The following is an 8556-nucleotide window of genomic DNA, read 5'->3' as shown; positions in this document are numbered from 1 at the left end:
CAAACGAATTGTTGCTATCCTTTTCTTTTTCGTCATCATCCTCTTCATCCTCAGTTTCGTCGTTGCTTGTTTCATCATGCGCTAGCAGGGTCATCGAACGCAAATTGCAAAACACATGCAAGAAAAGGTCCTCACTAGTATAACTGATTCCCAACACATTGCATATAGCCACAAGATCACTATGTGTTATATTATTTACTGCGTATTCCTTCTTTGCTTTGTACCTCTCATCATTTTCGTCGTAGAGGAAGCCAGAAAATTCGCGTAATCTTTTTCGGTTGATTCTGTCTCCCTCGGCCTCGAACACGAATTTATGCAGTGCCGCTATGCACTCTTTCTTGCTCGAGCGTAGATTTTCACATATTAAATCGTTTAAATACGGCATTGTGGGGGAAAAAAATTTATATTTTCGTTTCTTCTTCAATAGTAACCACTTTTAATTCATTCCCGGACGAGCGCCCAAAATGTGGGGTTTTTATTTACTTTAGGTTTAATAATTAATTTGTATTTAATGTTTGATAAATTTAGGATAAATGTATTCTTTATTCTGCGTCGTTTTATTCTTCTTCTCTGCGGCCGTCGTCGTTTTTGCGTCTTTTCGGTACCGCCGTCGTTTTATTTCTCTGCTTGTCTCTTCCTTGCTCGTCGTCTTCTTCGTGATGGCATAATCGTTGTTCGTCGTTCTTTTTAGTGATGGGATCATCGTTGCTCGTCGTTCTTTTTAGTGATGGGATCATCGTTGCTCGTCGTCTAGTGATCTTATCTTCATTTGGTATTTTGTGTGGTACACCAACCCACATATATATAAATTGTCTTTTTAAGAATACATAACTCGTATACATATATAGTAAAAGCTAAAAATAAAATAACTTCATTAGATTACGTTATTTTTTAAAAGGAGGGAGATGTAGTATGCTCATAATAAAGTAAAGTAAAGTATTCATTATTTCGAATACCCACTGTACCGACGGTACTTAAAGAATACACACTGTAACACTTTGTTTCAGTGTTTACGTAACAATAAAGTCCCAGACATTCTGGGTGATCGTATTACGATTCACTCAAGAATGCCTCGAGCGACCCAAGTGCAGCGTCAGCATGTTCCCATAATTGACGGCACTAATATACATGCATACACACATATATCTTCCCTCGCGCTCTCGCTGCCAACAGCGCTGAGCATATTCACACATATACATACTAACATATAAGAGATAAGAACACATAGTTCTGCCGCTCCGCGGCTTTTGGCTTACAAAAGCCCAAAACACAATTGTAAAATTGAGAACATAAAACACAATAAAACAGATCGGAGGGTTGAGCCCCAACGATCCAACAAAAGGATTGAACATCGTTTTACAGTTTATTATAGCAAACAAAGTCATTGTTTGCTCTTTGATAACAGTTTTTAAATTCAGTCTCTGATTGTTCAACGAATTCGTCTCGGTGACTATTGATTGCCATATATGGTGTTTTTATTTCAAACATGCTTATCCCATTTTTATACCCGATACTCAAAATGAGTATTGGGGTATATTAGATGTGTGGTAAAAGTGGATGTGTGTAACGTCCAGAAGGAATCGTTTCCGACCCCATAAAGTATATATATTCTTGATCAGCATCAATAGCCGAGTCGATTGAGCCATGTCTGTCTGTCCGTCTATCCGTCCGTCCGTCTGTCCGTCCCCTTCAGCGCCTAATGCTCAAAGACTATAAGAGCTAGAGCAACGATGTTTTGGATCCAGACTTCTGTGATATGTCACTGCTCCAAAAATATTTCAAAACTTTGCCATGCCCACTTCCGCGCCCACAAAGGGCGAAAATCTGTGGCATCCACAATTTCGACGATACGAGAAAACCAAAAACGCAGAATCGTAGAGAATTACCATATCTTTTAGACTGCAGAATCTGAACTGGATCGTATTATTATTATAGCCAGCATCAAGAAAACAATTTCATTTTTTCTCGCCCTGTCTCTCTCTAACACACAGGTAGCATAGGCGGCTTTGCTTAGAGTAAAACATTAGCGCCTAGATCTCAGAGACTATAAAAGCTAGAGCAACCAAATTTGGTATCCACACTCCTAATATATCGGACCGAGACGAGTTTGTTTCAAAATTTCGCCACACCCCCTTGCGCCCCCGCAAAGGATGCAAATCTGGGGATATTCACAAATTTCAGAGACTATTAAAGCTAGAGTAACCAAATTTGGTATGTTTGGTATTCGCACACCACTCTTTGTGGTGTCGCTTAATATTAGCGGCGTCTGCCGGAGGAGAGCCATACTGACTTAGTATCGGGTATAACTGTAGAGTTGCGGTGTCCGCAGCAACTCACAACGTTCCCCCTCGTTATTTTTATTATTATTTATTTTATTTTTATTTGTATATTTCCAGTTCGTTTGCTGAGACTAATGGAAATGTCACTTTGACACTCGCCTAAATGGAAAACCAATGTTTGCCCACACCCGGCTTCTCATAAACAATCTCACTCCCGGCTTTCTGCAGATCCTGCACTTTAGGCCTTTTACAGTTCTCTCTTTGGATGACGAAATCTAATACTCGGGATGGCGAAATCAATTGAAATGTTTATAGAAAAACGATTCCCGAAAGGGATCAACGATGCAAAGATCAGAACGTTCAAATCAGTCTTGATCCAGCAGCGACACCGCAAAGTCTAGCTAAATATTAAGATCGCGCAATCCCTTGGCCCGGAATTCCTTTGTGACCCTCTACTTAAATCTATATCAGTGAAGTTCGAAGTAAAATAAAAACTTTTTAAAAACACAATCCGCTATCGCAGTGATTTAATTGGCGCCCAACGTGGGGTGACGTTGTATAAAAAGCACCGAATGATAAAAGTGTTGCGTCGTGCCGAAACCCGAAGGACAATTAATTAATGGAATAAATCCTTCAAATTTAAAAACGCGGAGTGACTGTGTGATATAAGATAAAAAAAGTGAGATAAAAAGGAAACAAACCGGAGCTTAGGGTGTGTAAATACAAATACAAATACAAATACAAATACAATGCAAAATACAAATAAATAAAAAAGCTAATCAAGACAATTCATAAATACAAAAAAACCAAAAAAACCCAAAGTTTTTAAACAAAACCAACAAAACCAAAACACAAGGAAAGTGAAACGATCAGCGAAGCCAAAGAAGGAAGACCCCCAGAAGACCCAGTTAAACAAAGAAATTTAAGAAGGAAGACCCGTTCAAAGACCTGTCAGCCAAATCAAGAAGGAAGACCCGTGCGAAGATCAGTCAGCCAAACTAAGAAGGACGACCCCTACCGGATAGCTGGTGAGCAAAAGTTGTATTAATAAATATTTAAGTTCAATTAGTTATATAAGATTATAAAAACTAACATATAAGAAAAATTAAAGGTGGATCAACTAACTTTAGATTTTGAAAAACTAAAAATGATTAACTCTCAAACAAGGACCGATCTCACAGCAGATCTGGTCAAACAATTGATAGCACTTCAAATTTCACAAGTACAAGAGCAAATTGTAAATTTAAAACAACAAATAGAAACTAAATCCGATCAGGTATCAGATTATCAGGCAGAAACAATAGACGAGACAATAAGAGATGACACCACATTAAAGGTAATAGAATCCCTACCAATTTTCAATGGTGGATTAAACCAATATGTAGGATGGAGGGAAGCTGCAGAAACTGCAGTGAAGTTATATAAGAAAGGAAGTAAGCAATATTATATTGCATTAACAATTTTGAGAAACAAAATAACAGGACCAGCACATGACGCACTGACCAACCACGGGACAGTTTTAAATTTTGATGCCATACTTTCACGACTTGACTTTGTTTACAGTGACAAGAGACCAATTTACATAATAGAACAGGAGTTAAGCGTTCTCCGACAAGGGAACCTTTCAATTATAGATTTCTATAACGAGGATAACAAGAAAATGACCTTGTTAATAAATAAGACAATAATGACTCACGGAAAGGACAGTGAAATCACCAAAGAATCAAATAAAAAAATTAGAGACAATGCCTTACGCATTTTTGTCACTGGCCTAAACGGCGGCATTGCTGAAATCCTATTTTCATTGAATCCCCCAGATTTACCGAATGCCTTGGCAAAGGTACAGGAATTGCAATCTAATAACATTCGGGCCCAATTTGCCTACCAATTCAGCGGTCCCAGAAATTCAGGGAATAATAATTTCAATACCTTAAGATTCAACCAACGACAACCTAGGACTAACAGTTCACCATTCGACCAAAAAAGGGATTTGCAGAGGAATAACATGTCTTGGGGACAACCCTATTTCTTGGGTAATAGACAACAAAATCAGGCCCCAGAACCAATGGAGGTAGACGAATCGATACAAATCCGGAACCGACAGAACAGCAATCAATTCAGGGGAAATAATAACAATAGAAATTATCGGGAGAATACTAACGGTTATTATAGGAGAAATAATAACAATTATAGCCAAGCCCAGCATTTCAGGGCAAACGTAGTACCGAAAAATCAGTCTAACGACAATCAAGCGCAGAAACGAAAGCTAAACGAAATGTCGGAACAACCGGCTAATAAAGCAATGAGGATAAATAACATTGAGGAGGATCATTTTTTAGATCAGCCCCCGAAGTAGGTCTGCCCTACCTAAAAAGAGTAGACAAAAAAATAAACAGAGAATTAAAAGTTTTGATAGATACGGGAGCAACTTCCTGTTATATAAAAAAACGAATTTACGAAAATAAAAAAGAATTACCAATTTATAAGAAAGTTGCTACAGTGAATGGGTTTTCAATAATTAAATATTTCCATAATATAACTATTTTCAACACAAAGCAAGTGTTTTATGAAATAGATGGAATGGAGGCAGATTTACTAATAGGATTTAACCTATTAAAGAAAATCGGAGCGGTTATTGATACAGGAAAGGGGACTTTAAGTTATAAAGACAATGAGGAGAAACTATTATATGACGAGGTCCTTTCTTTAAACAAATTAACCTTTATAGAAGGAAAAACCATCCCTCCGTTGGAGGAATATATAATAAAAAAAATATTTTGAAGAAGAAAAAGAAATGAAAAGCGATTCAGTAAAGGTAGAAGGAAGTTTATATAGCTTGGGATCAAAAAATTCTGAGCACGCCGACGAAGAATTATCCGTCAATAGTTTGGGATTCAAATATCCTGAACCAGCCGTCGTTGAGTTATCCGACATCCAAAGTTTTAATAGTTTGGGATTAAAATATCCTGAACCCGCCGTCGTAGAAATATCCGACATTCAAAATTATGCAAATTCTGAATTGAAAAAAAATGAAATTGTATAACACAATAACCTACAAAGAGGACAATTTAGAAAATCTCAGAGGGAAAATGGTATCTATCATCGAAGAAGACCATGCCAATATAAATTTACAGTTACCGTTCAGAACGGATATAAAAGGAGAGATTAACACTGAACACGATAGACCGGTATATGGCAAGCAGTATCCATACGCTTATTCGGTTAACGATTTCGTTAATAACGAAATAAGTAAAATGTTAGATGAAGGTATAATCAGACCTAGTAAAAGCCCATATAATTCACCGGTAATAGTAGTACCAAAGAAGGGAGTAAATGAGGACGGAACTCCTAAGCATAGATTAGTAATAGACTTTAAGAAACTTAATGAAAACACCATACCGGATAGATACCCTATGCAAGATCCTTCCGTAATCCTTGCCAATTTAGGTAAAGCGAAATATTTCTCGGCCATTGATTTAGAGTCAGGTTTCTATCAGATTTTAATGAGGGAATCGGCCGTCAGCCATCGGGTGCTACAGGGGGACAAACGGATGACGGGTCGGCTCGCACAACTGTGAACTCGGAACTGAGGCGCAGCCGCTCCGGTTAGTAATACCCGGTGCGGTCTCCGTCTCACACCCCCCTAGGACACAGAGGGTTGCGAGCGAGCCGTCACCCGCCGTAACTGTGCACACCGGTGGAAGTGCGACTATACGGGCGGAGAGAAGAAAACTCTCAGTGAAATTATCCCAATCCAAGGTGACACTGTTATATGCCGAGGGATGCATGGCCGGGGGGGTGCCCGGTCGCTAATATGCGGACTCTGGATACCTGCCGACCTCCAGTTTAAATCAGGCTTCCCGGGGCAAGCGGGCTATGCCTCGGGTGACCAACCCCTTCCCGCCTACTCGTGGGAACAAAAATGCCAAACAAATCATATATTAAAAATAAAAACACCGCAAAGGAGCTCGGTACTCCTCTTAAAGTACCGGAGGGACAAGCCAATCCCTCTGCACCAGCGCCTGGGAAACCGGGTCCAAAGAAGACGGGGAAGGAGACTGAGTCGGTCCACCGTCTTCAGGCAGCAGCCGCAGCGAGGGGGGGCCCGAAAAGCCAATCGGGTTCTTCCAAGTCGGGTGGCTCCAAGGGCGAAGCGGATACCGGTGTGGCTGCCAAGCAGAGCGTAATCGCGGCTGGTAAGCGCACCGGGACCGAAGAACCCTTGGGACCCCCGGCGGGCAGCGTCTCTGCACCACGGGGAGGAAAGCCGTCGTACCAGGACAGGAGACGAGCGGCCTTCATCCTGTCCAACGAAGACCCGAATTTCAAGGCGTCAGCCGAAGGAAAGGAGCAGAGGCTGTGGGCCTGCTCAATCCTTCCCCTGTTCCAGCCAGCCAAAGCTGGAAAGGGCGCAGCCAAGGCCCCCAACAAGCGGCAACGCTCAGCGGAGGACCCCGCAAAACAGCCAGGTCAAGCCCAGCAAGCCAAGCGGGTGAAGACCCACCTCACGAACCGGTCGTTCGCTGAGGTGGCGAGGGGCAAGACCCTGATCGGTGTCCTGGACAGGGGCGCCGAGGACGGCCATGTCCCCCGCGATAAGTGGCACATGGTGGAGAACGAGCTCCAGGACCGGTTCCTACTGGAACTGGAGGAGAACGGCGGACCACCGCCAAAGTGAGAGGACGCAGGGTGGCATCAAGGCAAGGTGAAAGCCATCGCCTGCCAAGACGCTCGCTCTGCGGCCCTCTACATGAAGGCGGTGGCGGCCCTAAAAGAGGTCTATCCAGGGGCGAAACTGGAGGCCGTGAAGTGGGAAGATGTCCCTAGTCGCCCGAGAGCCAGAGCGTGGGTCTCGGCTAAGCCTGCAGAGCCTGAGAAGATCCTCAGGTTACTGCAGGTCTGCAACCCCCACCTTCCTACAGCCGATTGGAAGGTGGCAAAGGTGGAGGATATCCAAGGGCAGAGGCGCCAGATTATCCTCGTCCTAAATGAGGAATCAATAGATCTCCTCGCAAAGTCGGACGGTGTAGTGGATTATGGCTATAAGAAGGTCACCATATCCACGTACAAGTCCGATCGCAAGGGCAGGCAAGCGGAGGTCGAGCCAGACCCGGAGCTGCCGGAGATCCCGAAAGAGGGGGCCTCGTGCGAGGAGGATAACCCGGCGTCGGATGCGGCGTCCTTGATGTCGGACGACATCCTGGACGACTACGCGTTCGACGAGAGCGACCTAGCCAGAGGTCTCAGCCATATCATTGTCGGGGAGGAGCCGGAGTCCCCTGACAGCGATCCAGAAGTAACAATGGTGGAGGCGAGCCTCAGGAATGTCGTTGACGCTCCTGCAGATAAACCTCCACCATTGTAAGGCAGCATGCGCTGCTCTACTGCTCCACCTGGCCAAGGTTGGAGCCGACATAGTACTCATTCAGGAGCCCTGGATCCTCGGAAACAGGGTCTCCGGTCTGAGTACTTCTGATTACAAGCTATATGTAGCTGAAACCACAGGTAAAACTCGCACCTGCATTCTTGCAAAAAGAGAGTTGCACTTATTTTTGCTCCCAAATTTCAGCAATGAAGACCACACCGCAGTGAGCCTCGAAGGCCAGGAGCGCTCACTGAGGATCTGCTCCGGGCTCTAATCGCAGACTGCTCGGCCAAGGACATCGGCCTAATTGTGGGGTGTGATGCCAATGCACATCACTGTCAGTGGGGAAGCACTGACACAAACGAAAGGGGTGAGTACCTTTTCAGTTACTTACTGACCACACAGATGGTCTTATTAAACCGGGGTAGTGATCCCACCTTTATCATTAAAAACCGCAAGGAGGTCCTGGACCTCACGCTTGCCTCTCATGAGATACAGCGTAACATTGTATCCTGGAGGGTCCTGGAAGAGCACTCCTTCTCGGACCACAGGTACGTGGAAACTGTCTTCTCCTTCTCAGTGCCGAAGCCAGTCCGATTCCGGAACATCAGGCGGACAAACTGGACTCGGTATTCTGACTACCTCTGTCGTGTTCTCCCTGAGCCCCCATCTGAGGAGGAGTTCTCCACGGAGGCCACGACTCGTCTTCTTAAGATCTTTACCGACGCCTGCAATAAGGCGCTCGACAAAGCATGCCCCTCTGGCAAGAACAGAGGCCGGAAGAAACCTGAATGGTGGAATCCGAAACTGGGTGAACTCCGGAAAGCCTCCCGGAGACTCTTCAATAAAGCTAAGGCTGAAAACGTTGAGCAAAACTGGGCCGAGTACAAAGCCAGTCTGTCAACCTACAAC

The sequence above is a fragment of the Drosophila persimilis genome, unplaced genomic scaffold (genome assembly GCF_003286085.1).
Source record: "Drosophila persimilis strain 14011-0111.01,24,50 unplaced genomic scaffold, DperRS2 tig00001138-arrow-arrow-pilon, whole genome shotgun sequence".
Lineage (NCBI taxonomy): Eukaryota > Metazoa > Arthropoda > Insecta > Diptera > Drosophilidae > Drosophila > Drosophila persimilis.
Note: the sequence above shows the minus strand (reverse complement) of the source record.